General features: G+C 45.8%; 1 long non-coding RNA gene across 1 annotated transcript; it reads right to left on the bottom strand.

The window, feature by feature from the left end:
- Positions 1-10,669: 10,669 nt before the first annotated feature.
- LOC122944632 lies at positions 10,670-12,190 on the bottom strand. The gene is made up of 2 exons (XR_006391040.1): positions 12,160-12,190; positions 10,670-10,812 (listed from the first exon to the last, which is right to left on the bottom strand). It is a non-coding gene; the product is annotated as an uncharacterized LOC122944632 (long non-coding RNA).
- Positions 12,191-20,222: the final 8,032 nt, after the last annotated feature.

Raw genomic sequence — 20,222 nt, 5'->3', positions numbered from 1 at the left:
ATACTCATCCTAGGTCCTGAAGGTGTTAAGACCCCAGTACAAACACAATATGGTGGACATGTTACCAGCATCACAGAGGGCTGGCAGAATGCAGCATTTCCAGGCCTTGCTGCAAGAGATGCTGCATTCTTCTCTTGCGGGTACTGGCAGAGGAATTTCCACCCACAGCGAAACAGGTGCAGGTACCACTCCTAGCGCGCCTGCAAGAAGAGGGCGGTTTGAAGATGTGTTGGTCACTTTGGATATGAGATATTTTTTTCTGCCAATCCATCGACAGCCGCCCCCTGGATCCAGCCTCAGGGAACGCCTAGACCGACAGGTGTCCGACTACATTGGGTTAACGGCCATTGTGGACGCTCTGAAGCGAGGAACCCCTGGACTACTGGGTGTGCAGGCTTGACCTGTGGCCAGAGTTGGCACAATTTGCAATGGAACTCTTGGCTTGCCCCTTGTCGAGAGTCCTGTCCGAAAGGATGTTCAGCACAGCAGGGGGGATCGTGACCGATAAGCGCACTCGCCTAGCTCACGACAGTGTGAACTACCTCACATTTCTAAAAATGAATGAGGCATGCATCTCTGAGGAATTCAACACCTGTGACGACCACCTGTAATTGAACTTCCTCATGCCAGCCCACACATATCCGCCATCATCCAAAACAAAGAATGGTCCTTGTCTTATGTATATACAGCGGCATAAAAGACCTTTTCTGTCAGATGAATGCCAAATTTTTGGGGCCTGTACTGGTCAACAGTAAAATTTGTATCCAATGACCGCCTAATGTACCTCCAGCCACATCATCACAAGTTCTTCTTTTTTTGTCAGGTGAATGCCTAATTTTTGGGGCCTGTACTTCAGTGGCCTAAAGTAAAATTTGTATACAGTGACCGCCTAATTTGCCTCCAGCCACATCATCACAAGTTCTTTTTTGTCAGGTGAATGCCAAATTTTTGGGGCCTGTACTGGCCTACAGTAAAATTTGTATCCAGCGACCACCTAATGTACCTCCAGCCACATCATCACAAGTTCTTTTCTGTGCAGGTGACTGCCTAATTTTTGGGGCCTGTACTGGCCTACAGTAAAATTAGTATCCAGTGACCGCCTAATGTACCTCCAGCCACATCATCACAAGTTCTTTTCTGTCAGGTGAATCCCTAATGTTTGGGGCCTGTAATGTCCTATAGTAAAATTTGTATCCAGTGACCGCCTAATGTACCTCTAGCCACATCATCACAAGTTCTTTTCTGTCAGATGAATGCCTAATTTTTGGGGCCTGTACTGCCCTACAATAAAATTTTTAGCCAGTGACCACCTAATGTACCTCCAGCCACATAATCACAAGTTCTTTTCTGTCAGGTGAATGCCTAATTTTGGGGGCCTATACTCCCGTGGCCTACAGTAAAATTTGGATCCAGCGACCGCCTAATGTACCTCCAGCCACATCATCACAAGTTCTTTTTTGTCAGATGAATGCCTCATTTTTGGGGCCTGTACTCCCGTGGCCTAAAATAAACATTTTCTTGGCTCCAGCAGGGCACATGTTTGAGAGTTTTCCTTTAAGACGCATAAAAATGGCCCCTGATTAAAATACATATTTTTTTGTGGGAATTTTAGCCAATGATCCCACTCTGGTATGTCACTGTCCATGTTGTGGGACTATTTGTGCACTTCTAGTAAGTCTTTGGTGGCTGCCAATATGACCGGAAGGTTTTTCAGGTTCACCTGCCGTTAAAGTCAAAGGGGCCCGCTGCAAAAGCGCGGTTCGCGAACATTTGATCGTGAATACGCGTTCGCGAAACGTCCCGGACGATGTTCATCCATCACTTATTACACGTTATTGTTGTCATTAGGGATGAGCGAACTCGAACTGTATAGTTACATTTTCGTAAAAGTCCGGGTTCGGGTTCGGTGTTCGTCGCTTTCTTGGCGCTTTTGTGACGCTTTCTTGGCGCTTTTTGAAAGGCTGCAAAGCAGCCAATCAACAAGCGTCATACTACTTGCCCCAAGAGGCCATCACAGCCATGCCTACTATTGGCATGGCTGTGATTGGCCAGAGCACCATGTGACCCAGCCTCTATTTAAGCTGGAGTCACATAGCGCCGCCCGTCACTCTGCTCTGATAAGCGTAGGGAGAGGTTGCGGCTGCGACAGTAGGGCGAGAATAGGCTGATTAACTCCTCCAAAGGACTTGATTATTGATCGATCTGCAGCTGTGGGTCATTGAGCTGCTGATACTCAATTGCTCACTGTTTTTAGGCTGCCCAGACCGTTTGTCAGTCACTTTTTTCTGGGGTGATCGGCGGCCATTTTGTATCTTGTGGTGCGCCAGCACAAGCTGCGACCAAGTGCATTTAACCCTCAATGGTGTGGTTGTTTTTTGGCTAAAGCCTACATCAGGGTGAAGCTGTCACACCAAGTGCATTTAACCAGCAATAGTCTGTTTATTTTTTGGCCATATACTACATCAGGGGCAAGCTGCGCCTGTCACCAAGTGCATTTAACCCTCAATGGTGTGGTTGTTTTTTGGCTAAAGCCTACATCAGGGTGAAGCTGTCACACCAAGTGCATTTAACCAGCAATAGTCTGTTAATTTTTTGGCCATATACTAAATCAGGGGCAAGCTGCGCCCGTCACCAAGTGCATTTAACCAGCAATAGTCTGTTCATTTTTTAGCCATATACTACATCAGGGGCAAGCTGCGCCCGTCACCAAGTGCATTTAACCCTCAGTAGTGTGGTTGGTCAAGCTGTCACACCAAGTGCATTTAACCAGCAATAGTCTGTTCATTTTTTGGCCATATACTACATCAGGGGCAAGCTGCGCCCGTCACCAAGTGCATTTAACCATCAGTAGTGTGGTTGGTCAAGCTGTCACACCAAGTGCATTTAACCAGCAATAGTCTGTTCATTTTTTGGCCATATACTACATCAGGGGCAAGCTGCGCCTGCCACCAAGTGCATTTAACCCTCAATGGTGTGGTTGTTTTTTGGCTAAAGCCTACATCAGGGTGAAGCTGTCACACCAAGTGCATTTAACCAGCAATAGTCTGTTCATTTTTTGGCCATATACTACATCAGGGGCAAGCTGCGCCCGTCACCAAGTGCATTTAACCCTCAGTAGTGAGGTTGGTCAAGCTGTCACACCAAGTGCATTTAACCAGCAATAGTGTGGTTATTTTTTGGCCATATCCCAGTCTAATTCTGTCACTAAATCCATACCGGTCACCCAGCGCCTAAATACTAGGCCTCAAATTTATATCCCACTAAATCTGTCGTTACCGCTGTCCTGTTGTGGATGGGCAAGTTATTTAGTGTCCGTCAAAGCACATTTTTTGTTCTGGGTTGAAATACAATTCCCAATTTAGCAATTTCATAATTTAGTGGTTTCTGCTATATCAGAGCTATTTGAAATCTATCCCTAAAAGGGTATATAATATTCAAGGTGCACATAGGGTCATTCAGAATAACTGCACACACACGCTACAGTGCATTTCCAAGTCTAATTCTGTTAGTAAATCCATACCGGTCACCCAGCGCCTAAATACTAGGCCTCAAATTTATATCCCGCTACATCTGTCGTTACCGCTGTACTGTTGTGGCTGGGCAAGTTATTTAGTGTCCGTCAAAGCACATTTTTTGTTCTGGGTTGAAATACAATTCCCAATTTAGCAATTTCATAATTTAGTGGTTTCTGCTATATCAGAGCTATTTGAAATCTATCCCTAAAAGGGTATATAATATTCAAGGTGCACATAGGGTCATTCAGAATAACTTCACACACACGTTACTGTGCATTTCCAAGTCTAATTCTGTCACTAAATCCATACCGGTCACCCAGCGCCTAAATACTAGGCCTCAAATTTATATCCCGCTGAATTTGAATACAATACATTGGGCCAAATAATATTTTTGTTGTTGTGGTGAACCATAACAATGAGGAAAACATCTAGTAAGGGACGCGGACGTGGACATGGTCGTGGTGGTGTTAGTGGACCCTCTGGTGCTGGGAGAGGACGTGGCCGTTCTGCCACATCCACACGTCCTAGTGTACCAACTACCTCAGGTCCCAGTAGCCGCCAGAATTTACAGCGATATATGGTGGGGCCCAATGCCGTTCTAAGGATGGTAAGGCCTGAGCAGGTACAGGCATTAGTCAATTGGGTGGCCGACAGTGGATCCAGCACGTTCACATTATCTCCCACCCAGTCTTCTGCAGAAAGCGCACAGATGGCGCCTGAAAACCAACCCCATCAGTCTGTCACATCACCCCCATACATACCAGGGAAACTGTCTCAGCCTCAAGTTATGCAGCAGTCTCTTATGCTGTTTGAAGACTCCGCTGGCAGGGTTTCCCAAGGGCATCCACCTAGCCCTTCCCCAGCGGTGAAAGACATAGAATGCACTGACGCACAACCACTTATGTTTCCTGATGATGAGGACATGGGAATACCACCTCAGCATGTCTCTGATGATGACGAAACACAGGTGCCAACTGCTGCGTCTTTCTGCAGTGTGCAGACTGAACAGGAGGTCAGGGATCAAGACTGGGTGGAAGACAATGCAGGGGACGATGAGGTCCTAGACCCCACATGGAATGAAGGTCGTGCCACTGACTTTCACAGTTCGGAGGAAGAGGCAGTGGTGAGACCGAGCCAACAGCGTAGCAAAAGAGGGAGCAGTGGGCAAAAGCAGAACACCCGCCGCCAAGAGACTCCGCCTGCTACTGACCGCCGCCATCTGGGACCGAGCACCCCAAAGGCAGCTTCAAGGAGTTCCCTGGCATGGCACTTCTTCAAACAATGTGCTGACGACAAGACCCGAGTGGTTTGCACGCTGTGCCATCAGAGCCTGAAGCGAGGCATTAACGTTCTGAACCTGAGCACAACCTGCATGACCAGGCACCTGCATGCAAAGCATGAACTGCAGTGGAGTAAACACCTTAAAACCAAGGAAGTCACTCAGGCTCCCCCTGCTACCTCTTCTGCTGCTGCCGCCTCGGCCTCTTCCTCTGCCTCTGGAGGAACGTTGGCACCTGCCGCCCAGCAAACAGGGGATGTACCACCAACACCACCACCACCTCCGTCACCAAGCGTCTCAACCATGTCACACGGCAGCGTTCAGCTCTCCATCTCACAAACATTTGAGAGAAAGCGTAAATTCCCACCTAGCCACCCTCGATCCCTGGCCCTGAATGCCAGCATTTCTAAACTACTGGCCTATGAAATGCTGTCATTTAGGCTGGTGGACACAGACAGCTTCAAACAGCTCATGTCGCTTGCTGTCCCACAGTATGTTGTTCCCAGCCGGCACTACTTCTCCAAGAGAGCCGTGCCTTCCCTGCACAACCAAGTATCCGATAAAATCAAGTGTGCACTGCGCAACGCCATCTGTAGCAAGGTCCACCTAACCACATATACGTGGACCAGTAAGCACGGCCAGGGACGCTATATCTCCCTAACTGCACACTGGGTAAATGTAGTGGCAGCTGGGCCCCAGGTGGAGAGCTGTTTAGCGCACGTCCTTCCGCCGCCAAGGATCTCAGGGCAACATTCTTTGCCTCCTGTTGCCACCTCCTCCTTCTCGGCTTCCTCCTCCTCTTCTTCCACCTGCTCATCCAGTCAGCCACACACCTTCACCACCAACTTCAGCACAGCCCGGGGTAAACGTCAGCAGGCCATTCTGAAACTCATATGTTTGGGGGACAGGCCCCACACCGCACAGGAGTTGAGGCGGGGTATAGAACAACAGACCGACGAGTGGTTGCTGCCGGTGAGCCTCAAGCCCGGCCTGGTGGTGTGTGATAATGGGCGAAATCTCGTTGCAGCTCTGGGACTAGCCAATTTGACGCACATCCCTTGCTTGGCGCATGTGCTGAATTTGGTGGTGCAGAAGTTCATTCACAACTACCCCGACATGTCAGAGCTGCTGCATAAAGTGCGGGCCGTCTGTTCGCGCTTCCGGCGTTCACATCCTGCTGCTGCTCGCCTGTCTGCGCTACAGCGTAACTTCGGCCTTCCCGCTCACCGCCTCATATGCGACGTGCCCACCAGGTGGAACTCCACCTTGCACATGCTGGACAGACTGTGCGAGCAGCAGCAGGCCATAGTGGAGTTTCAGCTGCAGCACGCACGGGTCAGTCGCACTACAGAACAGCACCACTTCACCACCAATGACTGGGCCTCCATGCGAGACCTGTGTGCCCTGTTGCGCTGTTTCGAGTACTCCACCAACATGGCTAGTGGCGATGACGCCGTTATCAGCGTTACAATACCACTTCTATGTCTCCTTGAGAAAACACTTAGGGCGATGATTGAAGAGGAGGTGGCCCAGGAGGAGGAGGAGGAGGAAGAGGGGTCATTTTTAGCACTTTCAGGCCAGTCTCTTCGAAGTGACTCAGAGGGAGGTTTTTGGCAACAGCAGAGGCCAGGTACAAATGTGGCCAGACAGGGCCCACTACTGGAGGACGAGGAGGACGAGGATGAGGAGGAGGTGGAGGAGGATGAGGATGAAGCATGGTCACAGCGGGGTGGCACCCAACGCAGCTCGGGTCCATCACTGGTGCGTGGCTGGGGGGAAAGGCAGGACAATGACGATACACTTCCCACAGAGGACAGCTTGTCCTTACCCCTGGGCAGCCTGGCACACATGAGCGACTACATGCTGCAGTGCCTGCGTAACGACAGCAGAGTTGCCCACATTTTAACCTGTGCGGACTACTGGGTTGCCACCCTGCTGGATCCACGCTACAAAGACAATGTGCCCACCTTACTTCCTGCACTGGAGCGTGATAGGAAGATGCGCGAGTACAAGCGCACGTTGGTAGACGCGCTACTGAGAGCATTCCCAAATGTCACAGGGGAACAAGTGGAAGCCCAAGGCCAAGGCAGAGGAGGAGCAAGAGGTCGCCAAGGCAGCTGTGTCACGGCCAGCTCCTCTGAGGGCAGGGTTAGCATGGCAGAGATGTGGAAAACTTTTGTCAACACGCCACAGCTAACTGCACCACCACCTGATACGCAACGTGTTAGCAGGAGGCAACATTTCACTAACATGGTGGAACAGTACGTGTGCACACCCCTCCATGTACTGACTGATGGTTCGGCCCCATTCAACTTCTGGGTCTCTAAATTGTCCACGTGGCCAGAGCTAGCCTTTTATGCCTTGGAGGTGCTGGCCTGCCCGGCGGCCAGCGTTTTGTCTGAACGTGTATTCAGCACGGCAGGGGGCGTCATTACAGACAAACGCAGCCGCCTGTCTACAGCCAATGTGGACAAGCTGACGTTCATAAAAATGAACCAGGCATGGATCCCACAGGACCTGTCCATCCCTTGTGCAGATTAGACATTAACTACCTCCCCTTAACCATATATTATTGGACTCCAGGGCACTTCCTCATTCAATCCTATTTTTATTTTCATTTTACCATTATATTGCGAGGCTACCCAAAGTTGAATGAACCTCTCCTCTGTCTGGGTGCCGGGGCCTAAATATATGCCAATGGACTGTTCCTATGTTGGGTGACGTGAAGCCTGATTCTCTGCTATGACATGCAGACTAATTCTCTGCTGACATGAAGACAGATTCTCTGTTACGGGACCTCTCTCCTCTGCCTGGGTGCTGGGCCTAAATATCTGACAATGGACTGTTGCAGTGGTGGCTGACGTGAAGCCTGATTTTCTGCTATGACATGCAGACTGATTCTCTGCTGACATGAAGCCAGATCCTCTGTTACGGGACCTCTCTCCTCTGCCTGTGTGCTGGGCCTAAATATATGCCAATGGACTGTTGCAGTGGTGGCTGACGTGAAGCCTCATTCTCTGCTATGACATGCAGACTAATTCTCTGCTGACATGAAGCCAGATTGTCTGTTACGGGACCTCTCTCCTCTGCCTGGGTGCTGGGCCTAAATTTATGAAAATGGACTCTTACAGTGGTGGGTGACGTGAAGCCTGATTCTCTGCTATGACATGAAGACTGATTCTCTGCTATGACATGAAGACTGATTCTCTGCTGACATGAAGCCAGATTGTCTGTTACGGGACCTCTCTCCTCTGCCTGGGTGCTGGGCCTAAATATCTGACAATGGACTGTTGCATTGGTGGCTGACGTGAAGCCTGATTCTCTGCTATGACATGCAGACTAATTCTCTGCTGACATGAAGCCAGATTGTCTGTTACGGGACCTCTCTCCTCTGCCAGGGTGCTGGGCCTAAATTTATGAAAATGGACTGTTGCAGTGGTGGGTGACGTGAAGCCTGATTCTCTGCTATGACATGAAGACTGATTCTCTGCTGACATGAAGCCAGATTGTCTGTTACGGGACCTCTCTCCTCTGCCTGGGTGCTGGGCCTAAATTTATGAAAATGGACTGTTGCAGTGGTGGGTGACGTGAAGCCTGATTCTCTGCTATGATATGAAGACTGATTCTCTGCTGACATGAAGCCAGATCCTCTGTTACGGGACCTCTCTCCTCTGCCTGGGTGCTGGGCCTAAATATCTGACAATGGACTGTTGCATTGGTGGCTGACGTGAAGCCTGATTCTCTGCTATGACATGCAGACTAATTCTCTGCTGACATGAAGCCAGATTGTCTGTTATGGGACCTCTCTCCTCTGCCAGGGTGCTGGGCCTAAATTTATGAAAATGGACTGTTGCAGTGGTGGGTGACGTGAAGCCTGATTCTCTGCTATGATATGAAGACTGATTCTCTGCTGACATGAAGCCAGATCCTCTGTTACGGGACCTCTCTCCTCTGCCTGGGTGCTGGGCCTAAATATCTCACAATGGACTGTTGCATTGGTGGCTGACGTGAAGCCTGATTCTCTGCTATGACATGCAGACTAATTCTCTGCTGACATGAAGCCAGATTGTCTGTTACGGGACCTCTCTCCTCTGCCAGGGTGCTGGCCCTAAATTTATGAAAATGGACTGTTGCAGTGGTGGGTGACGTGAAGCCTGATTCTCTGCTATGACATGAAGACTGGTTCTCTGCTGACATGAAGCCAGATTGTCTGTTACGGCACCTCTCTCCTCTGCCTGGGTGCTGGGCCTAAATTTATGAAAATGGACTGTTGCAGTGGTGGGTGACGTGAAGCCTGATTCTCTGCTATGATATGAAGACTGATTCTCTGCTGACATGAAGCCAGATCCTCTGTTACGGGACCTCTCTCCTCTGCCTGGGTGCTGGGCCTAAATATCTCACAATGGACTGTTGCATTGGTGGCTGACGTGAAGCCTGATTCTCTGCTATGACATGCAGACTAATTCTCTGCTGACATGAAGCCAGATTGTCTGTTACGGGACCTCTCTCCTCTGCCTGGGTGCTGGGCCTAAATTTATGAAAATGGACTGTTGCAGTGGTGGCTGACGTGAAGCCTGATTCTCTGCTATGACATGAAGACTGATTCTCTGCTGACATGAAGCCATATTGTCTGTTACGGGACCTCTCTCCTCTGCCTGGGTGCTGGGCCTAAATTTATGAAAATGGACTGTTGCAGTGGTGGGTGACGTGAAGCCTGATTCTCTGCTATGATATGAAGACTGATTCTCTGCTGACATGAAGCCAGATCCTCTGTTACGGGACCTCTCTCCTCTGCCTGGGTGCTGGGCCTAAATATCTGACAATGGACTGTTGCATTGGTGGCTGACGTGAAGCCTGATTCTCTGCTATGACATGCAGACTAATTCTCTGCTGACATGAAGCCAGATTGTCTGTTACGGGACCTCTCTCCTCTGCCTGGGTGCTGGGCCTAAATTTATGAAAATGGACTCTTACAGTGGTGGGTGACGTGAAGCCTGATTCTCTGCTATGACATGAAGACTGATTCTCTGCTGACATGAAGCCAGATTGTCTGTTACGGGACCTCTCTCCTCTGCCTGAGTGCTGGGCCTAAATTTATGAAAATGGACTGTTGCAGTGGTGGGTGACGTGAAGCCTGATTCTCTGCTATGACATGAAGACTGATTCTCTGCTGACATGAAGCCAGATTGTCTGTTACGGGACCTCTCTCCTCTGCCTGGGTGCTGGGCCTAAATTTATGAAAATGGACTCTTACAGTGGTGGGTGACGTGAAGCCTGATTCTCTGCTATGACATGAAGACTGATTCTCTGCTGACATGAAGCCAGATTGTCTGTTACGGGACCTCTCTCCTCTGCCTGGGTGCTGGGCCTAAATTTATGACAATGGACTGTTGCAGTGGTGGCTGACGTGAAGCCTGATTCTCTGCTATGACATGCAGACTGATTCTCTGCTGACATGAAGCCAGATCCTCTGTTACGGGACCTCTCTCCTCTGCCTGGGTGCTGGGCCTAAATTTATGAAAATGGACTGTTGCAGTGGTGGGTGACGTGAAGCCTGATTCTCTGCTATGATATGAAGACTGATTCTCTGCTGACATGAAGCCAGATCCTCTGTTACGGGACCTCTCTCCTCTGCCTGGGTGCTGGGCCTAAATATCTGACAATGGACTGTTGCATTGGTGGCTGACGTGAAGCCTGATTCTCTGCTATGACATGAAGACTGATTCTCTGCTGACATGAAGCCAGATTGTCTGTTACGGGACCTCTCTCCTCTGCCTGAGTGCTGGGCCTAAATTTATGAAAATGGACTGTTGCAGTGGTGGGTAACGTGAAGCCTGATTCTCTGCTATAATAGTAAGGAGATTGCAGCACACAGTTTTTCATGTTTGCTAATAAATTTTAATTTCACATTTTTTCGTCACATAATTAGAGTTCCGGTGCACTATTTCACAATTATAAGCATGGAAGAAAACGACCAGACGTTTCGGCCTTTCACGGCCTTCCTCAGTGGTCTTAGATCTATAAAGATAATGCATATTTGTATGAGCTATATGATATCAACGCATTGGTCTCCATATTACATGAGAAAATAATTACTTAGAAAGTTTTTACATGTATGTGCATATATACACATAAGTATGTATATGCATGCACATGCATACACATCCGCATATGAACATGAGGAAATGAATACATATTTACAGGGAAATTTAGTTTAAAAACAATAGACAGTTCATTGTCATAAAGAAGTAAACATAACTCTATCAGCGATAGTGATTAAGGTCAATATAATTTAGTATGCTGTTGTTGGTGAATAAATTTATGCATATGGTACGTTCTGGTATTGTAGTTGCACACCTGCGGCTGACTCCCAGCCTAGAACACTCTTGCACTGATATATGGGCACTGCTTAAGGATGATCCGTTAGGTAGGTCAGGACATCATATGGGAATAATATATAAAAAAACTCAGTGTTCAGTGTCCATAGCTGGGTAGCCTGTCACGTGCATGCAAGCAAAACACTTAGTTCAGCATGTAACATCATCAGGGGAATGCATGAATAAACAACGCATCGAACAAAGGACCCATTCTGTTAAGGATCTATCAGTTACCTTGAATGCTGTGTGATGGGGATTGGCGCCGGATGCACTGTGCACGCGTTAGCTAAGCGCCTTTTGAAGCGGCGGAGGGCGCAACTGCCTACTGGGAGATCCGGTCACATGACCTTGTCGGGGTGTGCGTGCGTTCCACTTGCGTGTCAAGCACGCAAATCGAACGTGCGCCGTGTACTTATGCGCATGCGCAAGACGGACGAAGCTGTCCTGCATTTTACCTGCGGCGGAGAGCGCAACTACGTGTATTTATGCGCATGCGCAAGCCGGACGAAGCTGTCCTGCATTTTATCTGCGTGTCCTTCACTATATTGTGTGTTCATGGGGCAATTAAGGGGCAGGAATGTTGTGTCATTTGACACACTAGTTCATTCTCAGCTGGGGCTACGCTGAACACCCTTGAGTGTCCAGTCAGTGTGGGTATAGTGTTAATTGCGGTGCATTCATGCAAATCCCAGATGTACCTTTTAATAGGAGATATTACCATATATGGTATGATATCAGTGCATACTATCATGATACAGGCTTATTGGAATCTGATGAATCTATAATGTCCCTATTATGATGGGGAGTGGGTGGATAACAGGGAAGAGGGGGACAGGAGAGGGTAGAGGGTCGGGGGGGAAGAAAGGGGGGGAAAAAAAGGGGGAAGGGGGATGGAATGGGGTGGGAAACAGGGTGGAGAGAAGGGGGGGGGGGGGGGGAAGGGGGGAAAAAGGGGGGGGGGGGGGGTTTTGGTAGTTTGTTATCTCACCCTCGCAGGTCATATGATATCAACGAGTCTGGAAGGAGAAATGAAAGTTTGTTAATCACAAATATAAAACATTTTTTGTATATACATATACTCTTAACCGTTACATTTAGACATTTATAGAAAAATCACATTCCCGATTGAGACCGTGTGGTGAGAGAGTCCCGAGTGTGTGGATCCAATACGCTTCTCTTTGTTTTAGACGTAGGATCCGGTTACCGCCGCGTCTTGGAGAGTCAATTTGTTCTAATACTTGAAACCGTAATTGTGATACCCGATGATTTTTCTCATTAAAATGGTATGGAACAGGTAGTAGGGTGTGTCCAAGTCTGATGGTGGATTTATGTTTGCTCACCCGATCGCGAACATGTTGGGTTGTCTCGCCCACGTACGCCAATCCGCATGGGCATTTCAGAACATAGACTACAAAACTGGAATCGCATGTAAAAAATCCTTTTATCTGGTACGGTCGTCCAGTTCTGGGATGCGTAACGTGTTCGCCCCTAGTAACACTCGAACATTGTGCGCAATGTAAACATGGAAATGTCCCTTGTCGTTGACTCTTAAGGAAAGTTTGTTTTGGTAGCTTGGTGAGGCTACCTATGTCGGCCTTGACCAGTTTGTCTCTAACATTATGCGGTCTTTTGTAGCACGTAATTGGAGGTTCACTAAATTCAGAGATGTTGGGGTATGCTTTTGTGAGTAATGGCCAGTGTTTTCTCAGTACTTGATGAATTTTGGGTATCAATGGGTGATATGTTGTGACGCAGGCTAGCCTATTGGGTCCCTTTCTGCGTGGTTGGATTGTCCTTGTGATGTTATTTAATGTGGAGTCAAGAAGTGTTTGTGGATAACCTCTTGTCTGGAATTTCTCTGTCATTTCCTTTAATCTGGTTTCCCTTACATCAGTGTTGGTAACAATACGGTTGACCCTTATGTATTGGGATTTGGGCAGAGAGTTTTTTGTGGCCCTGGGGTGGCAGCTGTTATAATGGAGCAAACTGTTACGGTCGGTTGGTTTGTTGTATAGATCCAGTGTTATATTGCCTGCCAAGTCAAGTTGGACTATGGTGTCCAGAAAGCTTATTTTTTCTTTGCTTGTCTGTACAGTAAAGGCTAGTTCTGGATGAACTGAATTGAGATCCTCAACAAATTTGTCAATAGTGATGATGGGGCCCCGCCATATGCAAAAGATATCGTCAATAAATCGTAGCCACGTAATTGAAAATTGATTAAATAAAGGATGAGTGTAGACGTGATCCTCCTCAAATGCTATCATGTAAGCGTTTGCATATGGCGGGGCCACGTTTGATCCCATGGCGGTACCTCTTTTTTGACCATAATATGTGTCCCCAAACATGAAGTAATTTTTTGTCAGTATAGTTGTCAGTAATTCTATACAAAATTCCTGTTGTGTCATGTCAAGATCCGAATGGATATTCAATAATCTGGCCGTGGCTTGAATGCCCTTTTTGTGTTCAATCGATGTGTAGAGGCTATTCACGTCTAAAGTAATGAGTGTGCAATCGGATGGTTTGTCTATCTGTTTTAATTTGGTGATAAAGTCTGTTGTGTCGAGGAGAAAAGATCTAGATGTTTTAATCAGAGGGGTGAGGATTTTTTCTAGGTAAATGGCCAATGGGGAGAAAATTGAATCTGTAGAGGCGACAATTGGGCGTCCTGGGGGGTCTTGTAAGTTTTTATGAATTTTTGGTAAGGTGTAAAATACCGGTATAATAGGAGTGCGGTACTCCAAAATCTAACACTGATTCTCTGCTATGACATGAAGACTGATTCTCTGCTGATATGAAGACAGATTGTCTGTTACGGGACCTCTCTCCTCTGCCTGGGTGCCGGGGCCTAAATATCTGAGAATGGACTGTTCCAGTGGTGGCTGACGTGAAGCCTCATTCTCTGCTATGGGACCTCTCTCCAATTGATTTTGGTAAATTTTTATTTATTTAATTTTTATTTTAATTCATTTCCGTATCCACATTTGTTTGCAGGGGATTTACCTACATGTTGCTGCCTTTTGCAGCCCTCTAGCCCTTTCCTGGGCTGTTTTACAGCCGTTTTAGTGCCGAAAAGTTCGGGTCCCCATTGACTTCAATGGGGTTCGGGTTCGGGACGAAGTTCGGATCGGGTTCGGATCCCGAACCCGAACATTTTCGGGAAGTTCGGCCGAACTTCTCGAACCCGAACATCCAGGTGTTCGCTCAACTCTAGTTGTCATCCATGCATGACTTTGATTTGATAAAATAATATATATTTTTGCCAACCGGCTCCTCCGCTGGAATATAACTCACAGAGCCATTTAAAAGCACGTTTTATAGTTCATAAAGTTAACAGCGGAACACATATGCTGAATGTTGTACCAGCTGGCGGCTGCCTTAATTGCTTTATATATGGATGTTGAGTGTAGAAATATATCAGTGCGGCCAGTGGTGTAAATCTCTCTTTTTGGCCCTTGTTTTAAATGAAATATTTAAGAAAAATGCTTCAAATTCTGTTTATAAGGCAGCAAGTCCCCAACCATCATTGGGGACACTATGATTAATATACATCTAGATGCAAAGGGACACTTTTAGTTTTTTTCCAGGGGCCATTTTAGGTTCCCAGTTCACCACTGCCCTTAGTTTTACAGATCGTTGGGGTTCTCAGCAGACAGACCCTTATTGATGACATCTTGTATTAGCAATGTCCCAATATCTTTTTTTAATTGAACTTTTTATGTCATAGCACATGATTTCACTTTGTATTTGAATTGTATTTGCACATGAAGGGAAATAAAGAAATACTTCCATAAATAGAAATGGATAGGTGCGGAGGGACTTAAGATGCAAATGTCTGTAAAGTGCTGCGGAATATGTCATCGCTATATGTCAGTAAATTAATAAAAAATAAATAAATGAATAATAAAACAGTGCATTCCCATACTGTGTGAAGGACATTCTACGGTTATAGTACCAAGAAAGATAATACAACTATAAATATAGTGTCAAGTATCAGCAGCGGTATAACTCATCGTATGAGTGGATTCCATTTGCTGGAATGTGCTTATGGGAGGATCCATAAAGGGAACGCAGTCATCGAGTTGGTTCCACAAATGCTCAGTTGGGTTCAAGCCTGGGGAACTAGGGGGCCAGTGTAGTACTTGAAGTCTTGTTTATGCTCTACCTACCAATGTCAAACATTTCTAGCCATATGACATGTCACATTGTCTTGCTGGAAGATCTCAACCACCCCAGGGAAGACAATCAGCATATGCGGGTGTACGTGATCTGTAAGGATCGATTCATACCCAAGTCAGTTGAGAGTGTCTTCCACATGGATGAGCGAGCCCAGAGAATGCAACAAAACATTCCCCAGACCATAATGTGGCTGCCATGAGCTTGTGTTCTTTCAGCAATGGTTGCATGGTATTTGTTCTCTGATGTTTCTCACCTGACATGCCAACGTCAATCCGTTTGATGAAGCAGGGAACATGACTCTGGAGAAGACAACCCTTTGCCAATCAGGAGAGGTCCAATTCTGATACTGCTGCAAATATTGAAGCCTTTTCTGCTGATGCAACTTAGTTAGAAGAGGTGCACTAAAAATCCATCTGCTTCAGGGCCCATATGCAGTAGGCTTCATTTAACTGTTTAAACACGGGTCTGGTAGACCCCTGGTTCATTTTACCAATGGGCTGTACCACTGTAGCATGTTGGTGGTCTACCCTCATGGACTTTTGTAGCCGACATTCACTTCTCACATCAATGGCACGTGGTGCTCCACAGTTTCCACGTTGTGGTGCCATTTGTCCACACATAATACACTCTCCCCACAGCAGCACGCAAACCGTTCACACACGCCTTAAACATCCACCTTCTCTGGATCGGCTGGCTGGCTCTTCTGATCCGTCCACTCTTTCTAGTTATGCCTCTTCTAGTCAAAATTTATATGGGTAGTGTATACTTGCTTACCTCTGTTACCACCACCTCTCTCGAAAACCAAGGTAATCCAATGATCAATGCAGCCTAGAAGAGGTGGAAAGATAGTCATGCATCTGTGTTTTTTTTTAACTCTTGAGTAAGTCACTCACTTTGCTTTCTCCATAACTTCCATAGACTTCAATGGAGAAGGCTATGTGTGACAAGCTCTTCTAAATGTGCCTGCAAAGGTGCGTTGGGTGGGTGGGATGTTGGTCCCCACCAACTTTAAAGAGGGTCTGTAAACTCTCACTTTTTAGCAACTATTTGTAATATTAATTCTGGAGCATCTATTCTTTTGACTCTATAATGTGCCTTTATTATCTCTGCAAGAAGTTATAAATTAGTTACTAGCAGTTTGCAATGTATTACTGCACAGTCTGACACTATCCAATCAGTGTTGCCAGTGTCAGACTTTGCAGGGACACCTCCCAACTGGTAACACCTTGTAGACTGCTAGCAATTCAGCCATACCTTCTAGCAGGAATAATAAAGTATAGATGCTCCAGAATTGTTGTTACATGGAGAATGAAAGTAACTACTAAAACAGACATGTCAGGAGGGGTGACAGCTCCTCGTTAAAGAAGTTGTCCAGCGGCAACATTTTTTTTTTTGTAAATTGATCAGAGCAGTTTAACAAAAAATAATCGATACCTCACTGATTCCAAAAAAACTCTCAAAGAGAATTCACATCTCCGTTTAATTTTCTGTCCTGCTATTATGCAGTTATGCATCTATTTGCATCAGTTACAGTTAGGTCAAGAAATATTTGGACAGTGACACAATCTTCATGATTTAAGCTCTGCATGCCACCACATTGGATTTAAAATGAAACAACTGAGATGCAAGTGTAGATTTTTTTTAGGTTTAATTCAAGGGGTTAACAAAAATATCCGTTTAGGAACTGCAAGCATTTTTCTACAAAGCTTTGTCATTTCAGGGGCTCAAACGTAATTGGACAAATTAACATTACCATAAGTAAAATATTCATTTTTAATATTTTGCAGAGAATCCTTTGCAGGCAATGACTGCATGAAGTATGGAATAGTGTTGAGCGAACCCGAACTGTTGAAAGGCTGCAGGGCAGCCAATCAACGCGCTTTTATGCTGTGGGCACTTAGAAGCCATCCCAGTCATGCCTAGTAATGGCATGGCTGTGATTGGCCCGTACATCATGTGAGCCAGCCTCTATAAAAGCTGGATCACATGTAGCACCGCCCATCAGCTCTGATTATTGCAGGGACAGGAAGCAGGCAGCTGAAGTGAGGGAATGCGTTAGGAATCTCCATCTGGCTATTTATACTGTGGGTGACCTATAGTGATTTTTTTGTGTGGGTGCAATACACCAGCTTTGCACCCCTGACACAGAAATATAATAAATAATCTGGCTGTTAATTCTGTCAGTGACCTATAGCGATTTTTTTGTGGGTGCAATGCACCATCTTTGTACCCCTGAAACAAAAATATAATAGTTAATCCATCTGTTAGTTTGGTGGGTGACATATACCCATTGTTTGTCTGAGGTACACCTGCACTATATATGTGACAGGGAAATAAATCTAGTTAATCCATCTTTGAGTTCGGTGGGTGACATATACCCATTGTTTGACTGAGGTACACCTGCACTGCATACGTGACAGGGAAATAAATCTAGTTAATCCTTCTTTGAGTTCGGTGGGTGACATATACCCATTGTTTGTCTGAGTTACACCTGCACTGCATACGTGACAGGGAAATAAATCTAGTTAATCCATCTGTTAGTTCGATGGGTGATCTCAAAGAATAAGAGCATCAAATAAGGGATGTTGCCCTGGTCGTGGTGCTGCTGGTGTTGGTGGAGCTCCTGTTGCAGAGAGAGGATGTGGACATGGTCGATCTGTGCCAGCTACACGCCCAAATGAAACACCTTCCTCGGGTGCAAGTAAGTATTCCGTCGGCCATCCACATAGCCCTGCCCCAGAAGTGGAAGAGATTAAGTGCACTGATGTCCAACCACTTATGTTTCAGGATGTGGACATGGGAGGACCACCGCAGCACGTCTCTGATAATGACCAAACACAGGTGCCAACTGCTGCGGCTTTCTGCAGTGTGCAGACTGGCAAGGAGGGCAGGGGTGAGGAGTGGGTGGAAGATGATGTGGAGGATGATGAGGTCCTAGACCCCACATGGAATCAAGGTCATGCGAATGACATGTGCAGTTCGGAGGAAGAGGTGTTGGTCACACAGTGCCAGCCGCACAGCAAAAGAGGGAGCCGGGGGGCAAAAGAAGAGTGGCCGTCCCGGCCTGCTACTGTTCACCGAACCCATGGACTGAGCACACCAAAGCCAGCTCCAAGGAGTACCCTGAAGAGAAGTACGCTACACCTTAAGTGGAGCGTGTGGACTGCTGGGGGCGCACGAGACAACCAAACAAGGACCGTGTTTTAATTTCGGCAGTATTCCATTTATTTATAAGACAACGCGTTTCGGGGTAAAGTCCCCTTTATCAAGTCTAAAAGAAAGGTTAAATAAAACAAAAGCAGAGAAACATATATTTGAAGATATAAATTTTGTGCTTCCCTATAATAATTCTGTATAAAAAGGGATATATAAATAAATAAATAAATAAATAAATAGGTATTGATGAATATAGCTGTAAATATAGGTACCAAAACATATAAAAATGGTAAGTATCACTAAAATACACAAAGGAAGGGGATTACAAAATATATACACATATATATATATATATATATACACACATACATACACACATATATATATATATATATATATATATACATATACACATACATACATACATACATACACATAAAAATAAATCAGTAGTAATGATCATAAACGGTAAAAATGGGTACGGATTAAAAATAATGCTATTGTATCTATGTTACTATATTTAAAGTACTATTTCTATTGTAAGAATGGATTTTGTGTTATATTGGCCACAGAATGGCAGAGGAAAAATGAATCCAGGGTCAGGCTTTAAAGTATAGTTACTGATATTACGCTCTAGATTCACGAAGAAAAAATACCCAAAAAGAATTATAGATAATGCGTTTATGCGGGCAAAAAATCTGAGCCAAGAGGAATGCCTGAATGTAAGAGAGAAGAATGAATTAGCTGAAATACCAAAAAACATGAACTACAAAACCTCTTTTATCACAACTTTTAACCCTAACCATGAAATTTTAAGAACAATTTTATCAAAACATTGGCACATACTCAAATGTGACCCGTATCTAAAAGATACCATACCTAGAAAACCGCGCATCATCTTCAGGAAAGCAAAATCCCTGAAGAACTCGCTGGCACCAAGTAAACTGAAGAAAAAGAAGAATACTAACATACCTTTATCTGGGGCAACAGGTCTTTTAAAAAACACAGGTACCTATAAATGTAACCATAAATTATGTAAATGCTGTAACAACATCTCAAATCGGAGACAGTCATTTAAGAGCAATGTGACGGGGGAAGAATACCCAATAAAAAGCCTTCTGAATTGCTCATCCTCTTATGTCATCTATGTGATGGAATGTGAGTGTGGCTTACAATACGTGGGCCGCACCATCCAGTCACTTAGAGAAAGACTAAACAAACATCGCTGGAACATCTCACGGGGCTACCTTAAACACAGTGTGTCCCGCCATTTCCTCACTGCTCATAATAAAGACTCATCTGGATTGACAATTACACCCATCGAAATCATTGCAGAAACAACGTCGGATAGATTTAGGACCCTACAGAAGAGAGAGATGTTTTGGATTTTTAAATTACAAACCCTCGAACCCTATGGACTCAATGAGTCCCTAGAGAGCAAATGTTTCTGAACAATTCTCTGCCATGTATTTAAAGAGATTCAAAGAAAAAAGTGCTAAAAAAGGTTGTCCTCTGTTTCTCACACATTTTTTCGGCTACGGCCTGCAAGTATAGTATGGATACTTGTCTCCACTTGTGAGGCCCCTCTCTTTCTTCTTTTATGGTTCTCTATAGTATTCATCCCCCCCCCTCTAATATTTCTGTCCCATCCACCTGTATCCTTTATATATTTCTTATATCTAATTGCCATTTTTTCGCTTTTTCATTTACAAGACAGCC

Source organism: Bufo gargarizans, chromosome 8 (assembly GCF_014858855.1).
Source record: "Bufo gargarizans isolate SCDJY-AF-19 chromosome 8, ASM1485885v1, whole genome shotgun sequence".
In the NCBI taxonomy this organism is placed as follows: Eukaryota; Metazoa; Chordata; class Amphibia; order Anura; family Bufonidae; genus Bufo; species Bufo gargarizans.
This window is presented reverse-complemented; position numbering and strand designations above follow the sequence as displayed.